Source organism: Muscardinus avellanarius (assembly GCF_963383645.1).
Source record: "Muscardinus avellanarius genome assembly, chromosome: 5".
In the NCBI taxonomy this organism is placed as follows: Eukaryota; Metazoa; Chordata; class Mammalia; order Rodentia; family Gliridae; genus Muscardinus; species Muscardinus avellanarius.
In genome coordinates, this window is record NC_137790.1 from 89,972,258 (window position 1) to 89,989,616 (window position 17,359).

The 17,359-nt window shown below is 41.2% G+C and overlaps 1 pseudogene across 1 annotated transcript; it reads left to right on the forward strand.

The window, feature by feature from the left end:
- The first annotated feature begins 1,205 nt into the window (after window positions 1-1,205).
- Window positions 1,206-1,652, forward strand: LOC308263563 (large ribosomal subunit protein eL21-like; annotated as a pseudogene). Its single transcript has one exon. The product of its transcript is annotated as a large ribosomal subunit protein eL21-like (transcript).
- The last annotated feature ends 15,707 nt before the right edge of the window (window positions 1,653-17,359 follow it).

Below are 17,359 nucleotides of genomic sequence, written 5' to 3' on the forward strand. Positions count from 1 at the left end.
ACTGTAGCTTATAAGTAAAATGCACCTGAGTTCAATCCCCAGTACTATAAAAGAATGAATGAATAAATAAATGGGAGGCAAAGTAAATACAAAATTTCAACTGCAGTAGGCAGGTTCTGATGAAATCTAGACAATGTAACAAAAAGAATATACAAAGAAATTGTTCTTCAAGTTTTGTTTACTTATTTATTTACTAGTTTGTGGTGCTATGGATTGAATCCAGGTCTTGGATATGCTAGGCAAACACTCCAGTGCTGAACTACACCCCCAACCCTGGGCCAAAAATTTTTTTTAAAGACTGAGACTTTTAATTTTAATTTGATTACATTTACTTTTATCTTTAATTTGTGTGTGTGTGTGTGTGTGTGTGTGTGTGTGTGTGTGTGAGCATAATGGGGATTGTGCCCAGGGATATTATATCTTTGAGCTATACTCCTAGTCCCAAACAGGGTCTCACTAAGTTGCCGAGGGTCTCACTAATTTTCTCAGCTCATTCTGAACCTTTGATCCTATTGTCTTAGTCTTCCAAGTACTGGATTACAGGTATTTGGCACTATGGCGAGTATTTATTTATTTATTTATTTATTTATTTTGGTGGTGCTGGGGTAGAACCCAGACCCTTTCTACCTCCAGGCTATACTCCCAGACCTATTTTATATTTTATTTGGAAACAGGGTCTCACTAAGTTGCTCAGAGCCTCACTAAGTAGCTGAGGCTGGCTTCGAACCTCGCGATCCTCCTGTCTCAGCCTACCAAGCGCGGGGATTACAAGCGTGTGCCACCACGCCTGGGTCTTTAATTAGCTTTGTAAGTACTGGGCTGATATAACACTGAGATGTGTTCATTTACTGTTTTGTTTTTTCCAATATAAGGATTTGAACCCTGGAGCATTTTACCACTTAACTATGTCCCAGTGTGTGTGTGTGTGTGTGTGTGTGTGTGTGTGTGTGTGTGTGTGTGTGTATGTGTGTGTGTGTGTGTGACTGAGGATTAAGCCCAGGGCAGATTATCTCTGAGCTACAGGTCCAGCCCTATTTTATTTATTTTTTAATCTTGAAGCAGGGCTTTATTAAATTGCTGATGGCTTCCCTAAATTGATGAGGCTGGCCTTTCGCCACCATCTTCCAGGGAGGGACGGTGCGAGGCTCCCCATGCCGGGCACTCCAAAGACTCCAGTTGCAGCTGTGTGCCGCTGATTCGCCAAAATGACGAACACAAAGGGGAAGAGGAGAGGAACCCTTTCCATGTTTTCCAGGCCTTTTAGAAAACATGGAGTTGTTCCTTTGGCCACATGTACGTGAATCTACAAGAAGGGTGATATCGTAGACCTTAAGGGAATGGGTACTCTTCAAAAGGAGTGTCTCACCAATGTTACCATGGCAGAAATGGAAGCGTTGGCATTGTGGTAAACAAGCAAGTCAAGGGCAAGGTTCTTGCTAAGAGAATTAACACATTAAGCACTCTAAGAGTCGAGACAGCTTCCTGAAGCGGGTGAAGGAAAATGATCAGAAAAAAAAGGAAGCCAAAGAGAAAGGCACCTGGGCTCAGCTGAAGCGCCGCCTGCTCCACCCAGAGAAGCTCTCTCTGTGAGAACCAGTGGAAAGGAGCCTGAGCTGCTGGAACCTATTCCCTGTGAATTCATGGCACATTAGGTGTAAAGACAATAAATAAAGTTCCTTGGGCCGTAAAAATGGTTTTAATGAATAGAAGCATGCTGTCTTCTCCCCTAAAAAATTAGTTAAAGCAAGATTTCTAAGTGTGTCCCAGTTGGTTTTGTGATATCTTTACTATTTACATTTAGAATTATTATTGCTGATCAGCTTATTGTGCATCAAGTGTACTCAATAGGTTAAAAATGGCCAAATATTATTTATGAAATATTTATACTGGTTCGAAGGTGGTCTAAATCGCCATAGAGAAATGTATACAAAAATATGTGGAAGGTAATCTGTTATATAAGTTCAGGAAAAATTAAATTTTCAACTGTATTGTAAATAGCTAGATTTTAAGGATCTGGAATTTGCCTGTGAAGCCTACTACTTAATAGCTTCCTGTTTTTAACGAGTTAGTTACTAGTTCTGAATCTTTAACTATTAATGGAGCAGTGCTCAGAAAACAAATGTGTAAAAACATTCATCTTTTTCATATTATATGCTACTATATTGGCAGTCAGAGAGATGCAAATCAAAAGTACCCTGAGACTTCACCTGACTCCAACTAGAATGGCAATCATTCAAAACACAAACAACAACAGATGCTGGCAAGGATGTGGAGAAGTGGGAACTCTAAGACATTGTTGGTGGGATTGCAAATTAGTGCAACCACTTTGGAAAACAGTATGGAGAATCCTCAGAAGAATGGGGACACATCTACCATTTGATCCAGCAATTCCACTTCTGGGTATCTACCCAAAAGAAAAGAAACCAAACTACCAAACTAATGCATGTGTATCTGTGCTCATAGCTGCACAATTCACCATAGCCAAACTATGGAACCAGCCAAGATGTCCATCAACAGATGAATGGATTACAAAACTGTGGGATATGTACACAATGGAATTTTACTCAGCCATTAAAAAAAACTCAATTACATCATTTTCAGGGAAATGGATGGAACTGGAAGACATTATGCTAAGCGAGATTAATCAGTCACAAAAAGAAATCAGATGCTTTCCCTAATATGTGAAAACTAAGGAGAAATGGGTCATAGGAGGAACTCTAGATAAAAAAAGGAAATCCTATAGAGGAGCAAACAAGACAATATAAATGAGGGAATGGGAAGGGGGAGGAAGGAAATTCTCTAAAGCACACAGTGTACTTAAACATATCAAAGTCAACCACTAAGCCAAGCATGGGAAGGAGGGATGGGCAGGGAAATGGATAGGGGCTAAATGGATGATGTATACATGTATGTTCACACAAGTTTCTTACCCCAATATGATGTATGAATATAATACACCAATAAAAAATTTAAAAATTAAATTAAATTTAAAAAAGAATATAAAAAATGCTACTATAGAACTCAGTAGTTTGTACATAATAGCTTATCTTTCAAAACTCTGGAGGCTGGGAAGCCCAAAGTCAAGATGCTAGCATGTTTGGTGTCTGAGGCCTGGTTCCCACTGCTAAGAGATGTGTTGGTGTATCCTCCTCATCTGCCCAAAGAGGATGGGGAGGCAACTAGGTAGGAATAGGCTAGTTGCTTCCAGCTCGCTCTTTCTTTCTTTCTTTCTTTCTTTCTTTCTTTCTTTCTTTCTTTCTTCCTTTCTTTCTTTCTTTCTTATCTGGTGATGGAACCCAGGGGCATTGGACCTCCAAGCTACACCCCCTGCCCTATTTTTTATTCTTTACTTTGACACAGGGTCTCACTAAGTTGCAGAGGGCCTCACTAAGTGGCTGAAGCTGTCTGCGAACTGGGATCCTCCGGTCTCAGCCCCCCGAATGGCTCCAGCTCATTTCTAAAGGATGCTAGTATTCACTAAGGTAGGGCCCAGGTCCTCTTCCTGGGCTTTTCTAAAGGCCCTACCTCTTGTGAGGATTGAGTTTCAACATAAAATTTGAAATTCATGCTGGGTTTCATTATTGGGTTTAGCTGAAATGGAAACTGGCTTCTCATTTAACCCATCTGTGCATTTTATCCAATTTAAAATAAACATCTCAGGCAGGGCGTGCTGGCACATGTTTGTAATCCCTGAGCTTGGGAGGCGGAGACAGGAGGATTGCACAGGTTCAAAGCCAGCCTCGCTGGCTTAAGAGACCCTGTTTCCAAATAAAAATATAAAAATGGGTCTGGGAGTGTACCCCGAGGTAGAAGGGTTTCCGGGAACCCCAGTACCACCAAATAAATAAATAATAAAAATAAAATAAAATAAACATCTCTATCGCTGGGTGTGGTGGCGCACTCTTGTAATCCCCGCACTTGGGAAGCTGAGACAGGAGGATCACACAGGTTCAAAGCCAGCCTCAGCTACTTAGTGAGGCTTAGTGAGACCCTGTTTCCAAATAAAGCATAAAATAGGTCTGAGAATATAGCCCAGAGGTAGAAAGTCCCTGGGTTCCACCCCCAGTACCATCAAAAAATAAAAATAAAATAAATAAACATCTCCATCCTTGAAACAACAACAAACAACAACAAAAATAAATTGATGAGGCTGTCCAGAAACCTGTGATCTCCCTGTCTCAGCCTTGCAAGTACTGGCCTTATAGGTGTGCATCACCATGCCTGGCTCCATCCCAGTCCTATGTGTGTGTATGTATTACAGACATGTGCCACCACACTCAGCTTTATTTACTATTTTTTAAATTGGGCTTCCCCACTACATCTGTTATGAAAGTTAAATAATGACACTAGTGCTGAACTTGTTTGTTGGCAATTTCTTTCTTTTTATTTTTTTTGGGTCTGTGGATGGAACCTAGGGACATTTGACCTCCGAGCTACACCCCCTGCCCAATTTTTTATTCTTTATTTTGAAACAGGTCTCACTGAGTTGCGGAGGGCCTCACTAAGTAGCTGAGGCTGTCTGCGAATTGCGATCCTCAGGTCTCAGCCTGCCAAGACATCCTGCTGCCTCGGCATCTATGTGTTGAGAACCCCCACTCCACATAGTAAAAATCGGCAAAAAACGCCCCGAGAAGGAGGTATCGTCTCTGGCCAAAGTACCCCCCCACTTTTAGATACCCTTCACTATTATTTCTTTTAACTTTCTACACGAATTGCTCCAGTGATGTGAAATTAGGACTATAAAAAGAAACTGAGTCCGTGGAGATAAACTTTCTAATAATTTGTTTAAACGTCCTTGGCTCTGCTCAACAATAATGAGAGACTGGCCAGAATTCAGGTACTGTGATAAGCACCCCAGCTGCAGCAATCACAAATGGCCTCCGACCTTCATCGTTAACTCTGGCAAATCCTGCCAAGAGACAGAGAAAAACCTTGTGTGTGACCTTAAAGAAACAACTTAGCTGCCCGAATACAATAGACCCAAAGAAAAAGACTGTTAACTTTTACCTCAGTGTAAGCACTCCAGGAGATAGAAAAAAATGGCCGCATAGTTAGAAATGAATATGACAGAATAAAGGACAGACATTCTAAATATATATATGTATGAAGGAAAAGAAATACCGTAAGAGTGGGAGGAGCATTTTTGCATGAAAAAGAGCTTATCATAAAAAAGTCCCAACTGGGAAAGAAAGGAATTAGAAAGTTAGAAGCAGGTTGCAGAGAGTTTGTGACAGGGAAGTGAATTAATAAAGATAAGTGGATTCTTTTAATAGGCTTGTTGTTTAAAGAAGAGTGCTCAGCAGTTAAGAAAATACATCTGACAATTAGAACTAAAAACCTTGTGGTGTTGTTTGTGGTATTTTGTCTGCCAAACTGTGTTGTGAGTATGCTTAAGCTTTCAGATTCAGAAGATAAGATGCCAATACCTGAATTATCAAATCTCCCCACACTTGTTATATGAACTGAGCCCAAAAGATGGAAAGTTCCAGGAAGGGTTAAAAGAAGATTCCCCTGAGAAGTTCCCAAGCCTTGACTATCCTGGGAGGCTGCCACCTGCAACTGCTTATCTGCAAGACCTTGGAGAGAAACAGAAGTTAATTCTTCAAAGGCCAACAGCCAGCTGAGAGACACCCGCCCCCCTTTCTCTTAACTTTACTGGTGAAGTGTATAAATTTCTTGGGTTTTTCATAATAAAGTGTCATTGGCTCAAGAAGCCTTTGTCCACTTCAGGTTTCTTTTCCAAAACGTCGTAACTAAAAACTTGAGGAATTCATAGAAGGAAAGGAACCGCTGCAGATAAGAATCTGCAGTACGTCGCCTGCCTTTTGTCCCATCTTTCTGAGGCCCCGGACTGCTAGTGGACTTGCCCCCACAGGACTGAACCAGCCGGTAACATCAGCCCCTCCCAAATGCTGGGATTATAAGTGTGCGCCACCATACCTGGTTTGTTGGCAATTTCTTTTTTTGGGGGGATGGTATTGGGGCTGGAACCCAGAGGCTTTCTACCTCTGGGCTATACTTCCAGACCCATTTTGTATTTTATTTGGAAACAGGGTCTCACTAAGTTGCTGAGAGCCTCACTAAGTAGCTGAGGCTGGCTTCGAACCTGCGCGATCCTCCTGTCTCAGCCTCCCAAGCGCTGGGATTACAAACGTGCGCCACCACACCCGGCTACAATTTCTTAAATGTACTTGATGGTGTGTATTTATGTTATTATATACTACCTTGTACCATAATCTTCCTGAGCACCTATTTTATGGCCTATTTATTCTATAAAGGCCCCTATTCAAGAGGTATGGTCCTGACTCTACATAGCCTCAATCCCAAATACAAAAATAAATAAATAAATAAATAAGCCACTGGTGATGTAGACTGAGCTTTTCCAAAACAAATAATATTGCATATATCAGCTTTCAAGAACTGATTACTGCCCAGGGCATTATCCTGTTGACCCTGCTGTTAGAAGGCTTTTTCTGTCTTCACAATGGCCACTCCATGGTGAGTTGGTGGGATGTTACCCCATAGTCACATCTTAGATTCCTTCCATGCAAGTGAACAGGAGATGTCACCTGGGAACAGCACTCTTCTATAATTTCACTTTGAAAATGACATAAAACACGTGTTTCATAACTTTTATTTCTTCATCTAAACATCTCCAAATTTTACTATGACCATTATATTTCTCCTTCTTTGCTTATAAAATGCTTTATTCATAAATTCAGAGTAAACTCATTCAGATTTGGTATTCCCCAGTGAACATCCAATAATGATTGAACAGTTATTTACCTGCCTAGAGAAGAATTATTCTCTTTATAAATGGAGCAAAGGAGGGGAAATGGTCATGGAATTTTCTCTGCTGCTTTGTATTCTATTTACTATAGATAAGATCAAGTAGAGAATTTGGTTGGCCAGATTTTGTGTATAGAATAAGTTTGGACGTGGTTCTGGACGTGGTGATGCACACTTGTAATTTAGTACTTGAGAGGCTGAGACAGGAGGATCATAGGTTCAAAGCTAACCCTGGCAACTTCACAAGGCTCTTAGCAACCTGATGAGACCCTGTTTTCAAATAAGAAATAAAATCAGGCTGGGGGGTGCAGCTTGGAGGTAGAATGCCTCTGATTTTAATCCCAAGTACAAAAAAAAAAAAATGAGTTTAGGTCTTCATGGCCCCAAATGCAGATGGCCTGTTTTAAAGAAAAATGGATACTTTGGGCTTTAATAAGCAGTCATTTCAGTTAGAATTCTTACTACTCTAATCCATAACACCTGACCACACAACTTAGAGGAAGGAAGATTTGTGTACTCACAACAATAGAGATTTCAGGGGTTCAGTTCATTTCAGACTGGGTGGAGTTTGTGGAGGTCAGGGCATGGCAGCGGGAGGCAGAGTGGGAAAGAGCAAGGCTTACATCAAGGAGGCCGGAGAGCAAGGAAGGAGATTCAAGGACACATGCACAGTCCCCAGGGCACACCTTCTCCAGCCATTCCCTACCCGCCTACATTACCACTCAATAAATCTTTTTTTTTTTTTTTTTTTTTTTTGCAGTACTAGGAATGGAATCCAGGGGCATTTGACCTCCAAGCTCTACCCCAGCCCTATTTTTTATTCTTTATTTTGAAACGGTCTCACTGAGGTGCAAAGGGCCTCAGTAAGTAGCTAAGGCTGTCCACGAACTGCAATGCTCCTGTCTCAGCCTCCCAAATGCTGGGATTACAAGCGTGTGTCACTATGCCTAGCTAACCCTCATGATTTAAATTAACTCTCAGCATCAATGCATGAGCTCTTTCAGGGGACATTCTATATCTGAATCATGTTAGCAGTTAATGTTGCAATTAATTGATAGAGAAAACACAAGATAATTATTTGAGGAAAAAGAGGATGTGGAGTTCCAGTTGCTAGCAGTTCTATATTAAGCAGTACTATATTAAGGACAGAGGAATTCATAGGAGACATTTGGACATAGGGATCTTTTTGTGTGGTGCTGGGGAGGATCAAATTCAGGAGCGTTCTACTTCTTATCTACACCCCCAGGCCTACTTTATTTTGTTTTATTTTATTTTAGGAACAAGGTCTTGCTAAGTTCCTGACAGCCTCACTACGTTGCTGAGGCTGGCTTCCAAGCTGTGATTTTCCTGTCTCAGTTGCTCACTCAAGTACTGGTTCGGACATAGAAATCTTTTTTTTTTTTTTTTTTTTTGTGGTACTGGGGATGGAACCCAGAGGCTTTCTACTTCCAGGCTCTACTCCCAGACCTATTATATATTTTATTTGGAAACAGGGTCCCACTACTTTGCTGAGAGTCTCACTAAATTGCTGAGGCTGGCTTTGAACCTGTAGGATCTTCCTGTCTCAGCCTCCCAAGTGCAGGGATTACAAGTGTGCGCCACCACGCCTAACTTGGACATAGGAATATTGAAGAATATTTAGGTTTAGGAGCTGTCAGATGTAGTCCTGGTACCATAGGCATGGATAAAGTTACTTGGGCAATTATCTCCATGGCATGAGGAAAGTCTCATGGTCAAGGATTTAGGGATAAGATAGAAGAAGAAAAAACCTTGAAGAAGTAAAAGTGGAAAAGGGTTCTGTGACTATATCAAGACAGGAAGAATGCAGTATATAGCTTCAAAGCTGTAGGGAGGTTAAGTAAGACAGAGGCTCTAGACTTGGCGTAAAGATGTAACTGGCAATCTGAGCAGGTGCAATTTCAGTAAGGTGTGACTCTGTGATCAGATGGCGTGAACAGATTGCAATGTTCAGATGTGAGACTTGATTAATTTGAAGCTGGGCGTGGTGGCACAGTCTTGTAATCCCAGCATTTGGGAGGCCAAGACAGGAAGATTGTGGTTCGCAGCCAGCCTCAGCTACTTAGTGAAGCCCTTTGCAACTCAGTGAGACCCTGTTTCAAAATAAAGAATAAAAAATAGGGCTGTGGGTGTAGCTCAGAGGTAGAATGCCCCTGGGTTCCATCCCCAGTATCACAAAACAAAACAAAACAAAACAAAACAAAACAACTATCTATCTATCATCTATCTATCTATCTATCTATCTATCATCTATCTATTTGATTGATTAGAGTTAGAAGGAAGTTTAAGGTTGCAGAAAAAAATTTACAGATGAGAGAGGCTGGAGTATGTCTAAATTCCATGGGAAAGTACTCAGGAGGTTGAAAGCGAGAGCAGGAGATAGAGGGCGAAGCTAAAGAAGTTGAGCTTCAATCCTCAGTCATGAAGGATATTCTGTCCTTGAGAGGGTAAGATGATGAGAGAGATCTTATCTCATATCCTTTATTTTCTCTTTTTTTTTTTTTTTTTTTTTGCGGGTCTGGGGATGGAACCCAGGGGCATTCGACCTCAGAACTCCACCCCCTGCCCTATTTTTTATTCTTGATTTGAAACCAAGTCTCACTGAGCTGCAGAGGGCCTCACTAAGTAGCTGAGGCTGTCCGCGAACCGCGATCCTCTGGTCTCAGCCTCCCGAATGCTGGGATTACAAGCGTGCGCCACCACGCCCGGCTTTCTCTTTAAGAAGAAAGAAAATCAACTGCTGAGAACAAAAGAAAAGACAGTGGCATACTCCGGGAGGGTAGTGAATGAACTGTTACAGAGGAAGAGGAAAGGAGAGACTAGGTACACATTGATGACTGGTCAAGACTATCTCATCCAGCCAGGTGTAGTGGTGCACATCTGTGACCCCAGTATTTGGGAGGTGGAGACAAGACGGTGGCGGATTGTGGGAGAACTTCAGCAATGAGTAAGACTCTCCTCAACCTACAGAGATCCTGCTTCAGAATAAAGGGCAAAATAGGGTTGAGGAGCCAGGCGTGGAGGCACAGGCTTGTAATCCCACCACTTGGGAGACTAAGGCAGGAATATTGCAAGTTTGAGGACAGTCTCAGCAAATAGTAAAGACTCTCTCATTAACCTAGAAAGGCCCTGTTTCAAAATTAAAATAAAATAGGACTGAGGGTGTAGCTCAGGGCTAGAATGCCTCTGGGTTCCATCCCCAGTGCCACACACACAAAATAGCACACAAAATAGGGCTGAGGGTTTATCTCAGAGGTAGAATGCCTCTGGGTTACCCTGTACCATACACACACAAAATAGTATCAAACCAGTTCAGATCACAAACATTTTATTTATTTATTTGTGGTACTGGGGATTGAGCCAGGGACTTCTGAGTGACACCTCCAGCCCTATTTTTTATTCTTTATTTTGAAACAGAGTCTCACAAAGTTGTGGAGTGTCTCACTAAGTAGCGGAGGACCTGCAATCCTCCTGCTTCAGCCTCTCAAGTACTGGGGTTATAAGCATGCACTACCATGCCCAACTATGGAGTTTTTATTTTATTTATTTTTATTTTTATTTTTTTATGGGTCTGGGAGTGGAACCCAGGGGCATTCGACCTCCGAGCTACACCCCCTGCTCTGTTTTTTATTCTTTATTTTGAAACCAGGTCTCACTGAGTTGCAGAAGGCCTCACTGAGTAGCTGAGGCTGTCCGTGAACCGTGATTCTCCAGGTCTCAGCCTCCCGGCTCAACTATAGAGTTTTAAAGGTATAAATTTGCAGCTCAATAGCTTGGGACGCTGAGAAAGCCAACAATTAGATTGATACATGAGTAGAAAACAAGAGAAGGTGAAATGGGAGATCAAAAGAGTAAGCAAATTTTGAATACCTCTGCTGATGATTGTAACGACCACTATGATTATAAAGTGCAGGCTGGGAGGGATTAAGGGTTAAGCAAGTGGCTGGCAAAAAGAAGTAAGACTGGAGATCTGGATGAAGTCAAAAGGAGAATTATGGGATGAAAGAGGTGAAAGAAAAGGAGGACTACTGCCGGGCGTGGTGGCGCACGCTTGTAATCCCCGCGCTTGGGAGGCGGATACAGGAGGATCACACAGGTTCGAAGCCAGCCGCGCTGGTTTAAGAGACCCTGTTTCCAAAAATAAAAAAGTATAAAATAGATCTGGGAGTGTAGCCCGGAGGTAGAAAGGCTTCTAGGAACCCCAGTACCACCACCAACAAAACAAAACAAAACAAAAACGGAATATGACTGGTGGTATATCTCAGAGTTAGAATGTCTTTGGGTTCAATTCTCAGTACCATAAATAAATTAATATACAAGTAAGTAAGCAAATAAATAAATGGATGAATAAGAGGCTAAGACAGGAAGATTGAAGGTTTGAGGCCAGTCTCAGCAATTTAGCAAGGTCCCCAGCCTTGCTAAGGTTTGAAACAAGATCCTGTTTAAAAAAAAAAAAAAAAAAAAAAAAGCCGGGTGTGGTGGTGCACACTTGTAATCCCAGCATTTGGGAGGCTGAGACCAGAGGATCATGGTTCGCAGACAGCCACAGGTACTTAGTGAGGTCCTCCGCAACTCAGTGAGACCCTGTTTCAAAATAAAGAATAAAAAATTGGGCAGGGGGTATAGCTTGGAGGTCAAATGCCTCTGGTTTCCATCCCCAGACCTGAAAAAAAAAAAAAAAATAGAGCCAGGCCTGGTGTTGCATGCTTGTAATCCCAGTACTTAGGAGGCTGAGACAAGAAGAGGATTTCAGGTTTGAGGACAGCCTTAACAAGTAGTGAGATTCTCACCAACCTATCAAGACACTGTTTCCAAATAAAAATATAGTCGGGCTTGGTGGCGCACATTTGTAATCCCAGCATTTGGGAGGCTGAAACAGGAGGATCACAGTTTGCAGACAGCCTCAACTACTTAGTGAGGCCCTTTGCAACTCAGTGAGACTCTGTTTCAAAATAAAGAATAAAAAATAGGGACAGGGATGTAGCTTATAGGTAGAATCCTCTGGGTTCCATCCCTAGTATCACAAAAAATAAAATAAAATAAAATAAAATAAAATAAAATAAAATAAAATAATAGTGCTGGGGGTGTAGCTCAGAAGTAGGAATCTGGGTTCTATCCCCAGCACCACAAGTGAATGAAAGGGCTGGGGTGTAGCTCAGAGGTAGAATACTCCTGGGTTCAATACCCAGTGCCAAGAAGAAAAACAAAAACAAAAAAGACTATAGTTTCAAGGGAAGAGTAACTCTGGAAAATGAAAAGACTTTAATGGCCTCCTGTGTTGCTGGAGTGAGTAGGGGTGAAAGTCTGAGGATTAGAGGACAAGATAATGTGAGGCTAGAGGAAGGGGAGGCTCCTATGTTGAAATGGTAAAAATCAAAATGAGCCAGATGTGGTGGTACACACCTGTAATCCCAGTACTTGGAAAGCTGAGATGGGGGATTGCAGGTTCAAGACCATCTTCAGGTCTTCAACTTAGCAAGACTCTCAGGAACCTAATGAGATGTTGTTCCCAAATAAAAAATAAAATCAGGCTGGGGTAGAATGCCTCTGGGTTCTATTCCCAGTAACACACACACACACACACACACACACACACACACACACACAATCAAAATTATAGAGCAAGACTGTGTGACAGATGCCAAATAACATTGTGAATAAACATTGTGAATAAACAACATTGTGAAAAAAACAACATTGCGGGCACACACACACACACACTATATATATATATATATATATATATATATATATATATATATATATATATATATTATACAGCCAGGTGTGGTGGCACACACTTGTAATCCCCGCGCTTGGGAGGCTGAGACAGGAGGATCGTGCAGGTTCGAAGCCAGCCTCAGCTGGTTTAAGAGACCCTGTTTCCAAATAAAACATATAAAATAGGTCTGGGAGTATAGCCCGGAGGTAGAAGTTTCCTGGGTTACATCCTCAGTACCAATCCCCCCCCCCCAAAAAAAAATAATATACAGAAGCTGTAACAGTGCTAGATGGAGCCCCACGTTGGGGCGCCAAAACTGTAATGGTGCGAGATGGAGCCGCGGGGTTCTTGTTCTTAGCTAATTTTAGAAAAAAAATAGCCAGAACTCTACTACTGCAAGCTTAAACAATTTGTATTATTACCAAGGTAGAAAAAAGGGACAGAGAATTATAAAGCACTACATCTGAGGAATGTAGTGGAGCGCCTTGAAAATAAGACCCTGAAGTGTTTTTTTTTTTAAATTAATTTATTTTTTTGGTGTATGGGAGTTCCTGGAAACCCTTCGACCTTTGGGCTACACTCCCAGACCTATTTTATATTTTTTAATTTGGAAACAGGGTCTCTTAAGCCAGCACAGCTGGCTTCAAACCTGCGCAATCCTCCTGTCTCCGCCTTCCAAGCGCAGAGATTACATGCCTGGCGACCCTGAAGTTTTTGAATATAGAACTTTTTTTTTTTTTTTTTTCTGATACTAGGGGTAGAATCCAGGGGCATTCTAGTTCTGAGCTATATCCCCTGCCCTATTTTTTTTATTCTTTGTTTTTGAATTTGTATTCCCAAATGCTGGGAATACAAGCGTGTGCCACCACGCCCAGCTGTAGAACAGTTTTTATAAAGATTTATTATCTCCTGTCTTTGCTTAACCAATAGCCTTCCTGACCCAACTAGGTGTGGGCCCGCCCATTATCTCCTCTCCTATATAAGCCTTGTGATATGATTATGAGGATTTACTATCTCCCATCCTGTTTAGACTTTCCATTTGTTCCTGACCTAATGCAGGTGTGGGCCTGTCCTCATCCCTGGTGTAAGCCCAAGCCTTTGTTACAACCAAGATGTGTTGCTTGGTTAACAAAGTCAGGGGTCACATGGTATCTGCCTTCTTTGAGGAAGGCCTGTACCATCCTCCTGCATTCTTGGGGAGTTTTAGCCTATCTGCTATAAGTAATTTATTATGTAAACTTGTATTTAAAATATGAAGGCCCTGGGCTACAACTTTTTTGTGTACTGAACTTTGCATTGTAACAGCTGCTTTCCCTCCCTGCCCGAGTGCCTGTGCAGCACCCAGGTTCTGACTGCTTTTTACGTTTGAAATGAATACCAAAGCAATTTTCCAATACTGGCGCATTCCCCATCAGAAGCCACAGGTTGATATTTAGAAAATGCAACAAGCAAGGACCTTAAGGTCATTTCTGTCTTAGTAAGCAGTCCTTTTTTGAGCTTCTGGAGGGCAGGGCTTTCTCTCTCCCTTCTCCCTTCTCCCTTCTCCCTTCTCCCTTCTCCCTTCTCCCTTCTCTCTTCTCTCTCTCTCTCTCTCTCTCTCTCTCTCTCTCTCTCTCTCTCTCTGTATTAGAGATTGAACTCAGGGGGCATTCTATATCTGAGCTACACCCCCAGCTCTGTTTTAGTTTTATTTTTTATTTTAATTAATTAATTTTATTTTGCACTACCAGGGATTAAGCCCAGGGCATTCTACCTCCAAGTCTCACTCCCAGCCCTATTCCCCCCCCCCCCCTGGGGTCTGGGGATGGAATCCAGGGGCATTGGACCTCCGAGCTACCCCCCCTGCCCTATTTCTAATTCTTTATTTTGAAACAGGGTCTCACTAAGTTGTGGAGGACTTCGCTAAGTAGGTGAGGCTGTCCATGAACCGTAATCCTCCTGTCTCAGCTTTCTGAATGCTGAGATTACAAGCGTGCGCCACCACGCCCGGCTCTCCAGCCCTATTTTTTATTCTTTATTTTGAAACAGGGTCTCACTAGATTGGTAAAGAGTTTCACTACTTTCTGAGGCTGTTCTTGAACCTGCATCCCTCCTATTTCAGCCTCCCAAGTATTGAGATTACAGGTCTGCACCACCATGCCCAGCAGCCTGTCTCATTTGATGTGTCAATCCCATAGCACCTTGCCCAATGTCTGGCAATGATCAGAAAGAAGTGACTGTAAAAATCTCTTTTTTTTCCACCTAGAAAGTTATTCTTTACTCCTATTCACATAGTTCTTAATACCTGGAAAGCTTATCATTTCTAGAATAACTATTCACATGTCTTTCTCTCCCATCAGTGTATAAATTCCTTCAGGGAATATCTCACATTCATTTATGCTGCCCCAGCAGGAAACAGTGTGCTTAGTCTATATTAAGGACTCTAGTGTTTGTCACATAAATGAATGAATGAAATCTCTAAGCTGTTAATAACAATTCCTCCTCCTTTTTTTATTTTTGGTGGTAATGGGGATGGAACCCAGGTGCTTTTCTACCTCTGGGCTATACTCCCAGACCTATTTTATACTCTATTTGTTTAAATGATTATTATTATTTTTTTTTGTGGTACTGGGGTTTCTGGAAGCCCTTTTACCTCCGGTCCGGGCTACACTCCCAGACCTATTTTTACATTTTTATTTAGAAACAGTGTCTATTTATATAGAAACATTTTTATTTCGAACCTGCGTGATCCTCCTGTCTCTGCCTCCCAAGCGCGGGGATTACAAGCGTGCGCCACCACGCCCAGCTTTTATACTCTATTTGGAAACAGGGTCTCACTAAGTTGCTGAGAGCCTCACTCAGTAGTTGAGGCTGGCTTCGAACCTGTGCGATCCTCCTGTCTCAGCCTCGCACCCCCTCCTGTTTTTTATTCTTATTTTGAAACAGGGCCTCACTAAGTAGCTGAGGCTGTCCACGAACCGTGATCCTCGTGTCTAAGCCTCTTGAATGCTGTGCACCACCACGCCCAGCTCAAGACATCATTTCACTTAGAAAATAAGAAATATTATTAGCTGGGCATGGTGGCATATGCCTATAATTCTAGTACTTGGGGGGCTCAGATAGGAGGCTCACAGGTTTGAGACCAGCCTCTGCCACAGAGTGAGACTCTCAGCAATCTAGGGAGACCTTGTTTAGAAACAAGTAAAAGTGTTGGGAGTATAGCTTGGAGGTAGAACACCCATGGGTTCAATCCCTAGCACCAAAAAATACAACCATATATAATTTTGTTCATATATATGCATGTAGTAAAGTTTCCTTTTTTACCTTAATCTGTCAGTGTTTTGTACCGCTATAGCAAACTAGGCTGGGTAACTTACATAACAAATCCATTTATTTAGCTCATACTTTTTGGACGTTCAAAAGCATGGCAATGGCTCTACCTGGCTTCTGTGTGACAAGGAAGCTGGCACCATGGCAGGAGCACTTGTGGAAGGGAGCAGTCACGTGATGCGCAGACAGCTGAACTTATAATAATCCATTCCTGTGAGAACTAATCCACTCCTGGACACCAGTATTAGTTCATTCCAAGGGCAGTGCCCCATTACCAATCCACCTCTCACTATGCTCCATCTCACCAGCAAATGCACATATATATTAATATGTGTGTCCATCTCTGTTTTTTAAATATATCCAAGTAGTGTGTATATTTAAAAACAACAAACAACAACACATTTTTGGTAAACAAAATTTAATACAACCATACAGTCAAGTAATAATGGTTAGACATTTTATTAGGTACAACTTTTAAAAAATAAACTATGTAATAAGCATATTTAAACAAAACATGTAAATATTAATGTGCTACAACTGAATTGGGAACAATGAAATTCAAAGTTGTTTTTTTAATTTTCCCCACTCTGAAGACTCTGGAGCCACTAGCTGAAAGCAAATGACATTTGGCTGCCACAGATCTGTACTAGTTGTAAAGCAGATTATACTTTTGTTCAACTCTAACATTGTGCTGTTTTAAATTGCTCTAGAAACTCTACACAGCAACTTAAATAAGCTGCAGGGAGGGGTGAAGGGGAAGAGAAGAATAAGTGCCTTTTCAATAAAGAAAAGTCTGTGTGTATGTGTGTGTGTGTGTGTGTGTGTGTGTGTGTGTGTGTATGTAAGCACATAAGAATGAAACAAAAGTAAGGAGATATACTTTTTGATATTAGATATAGATAGTACAAATGGCACAGGGGCTTGATCAATAGAAGATAGATTTTTTGAATATTCTAAAAAGCACCTAAGTATCAAAAAATAAAAAATATAATAGAACTCCAAGCACCCAACAACCTCCCTTAAAATTCTCAGTTAAGCAATCACACAGTTGGTGCTTATTAAAACATTAAGAAGAGAAAGTATATTTACTCTAGAGAAACAAATATAAAATTTATCTAAGGTAAGCTTTACTTAGATTGAAAAAATTGAAATAGCACTGGAGAACTTATTAAGGCGTATAAAAATTTGGATGCACTTATTTTGAAAACAATAAAACAAATTCTTTTCTTTGGAACAATATACAAAATAAGTTATGACTTGCTGTTTTTAAAAATTATTTCTGATGATCATCTTTTAGCACTAAGTAAATTTAATATCTAAAGCGATCACATAAATGTAAAACATTCATATAAAACATTTAAAAATGTTTAAAGTGTGTTGAAGATGTCTCTGGAATTATCAGTTCACGCTCTTGGCTCAAGTGGTTTCTGGTGCCTAATGTTAGATGTGACAATAAACATAGCTAGCTAGTTAAATGTACTGCCTTACAGGTCAACCATATTATCTTATTCTGGTTACTTA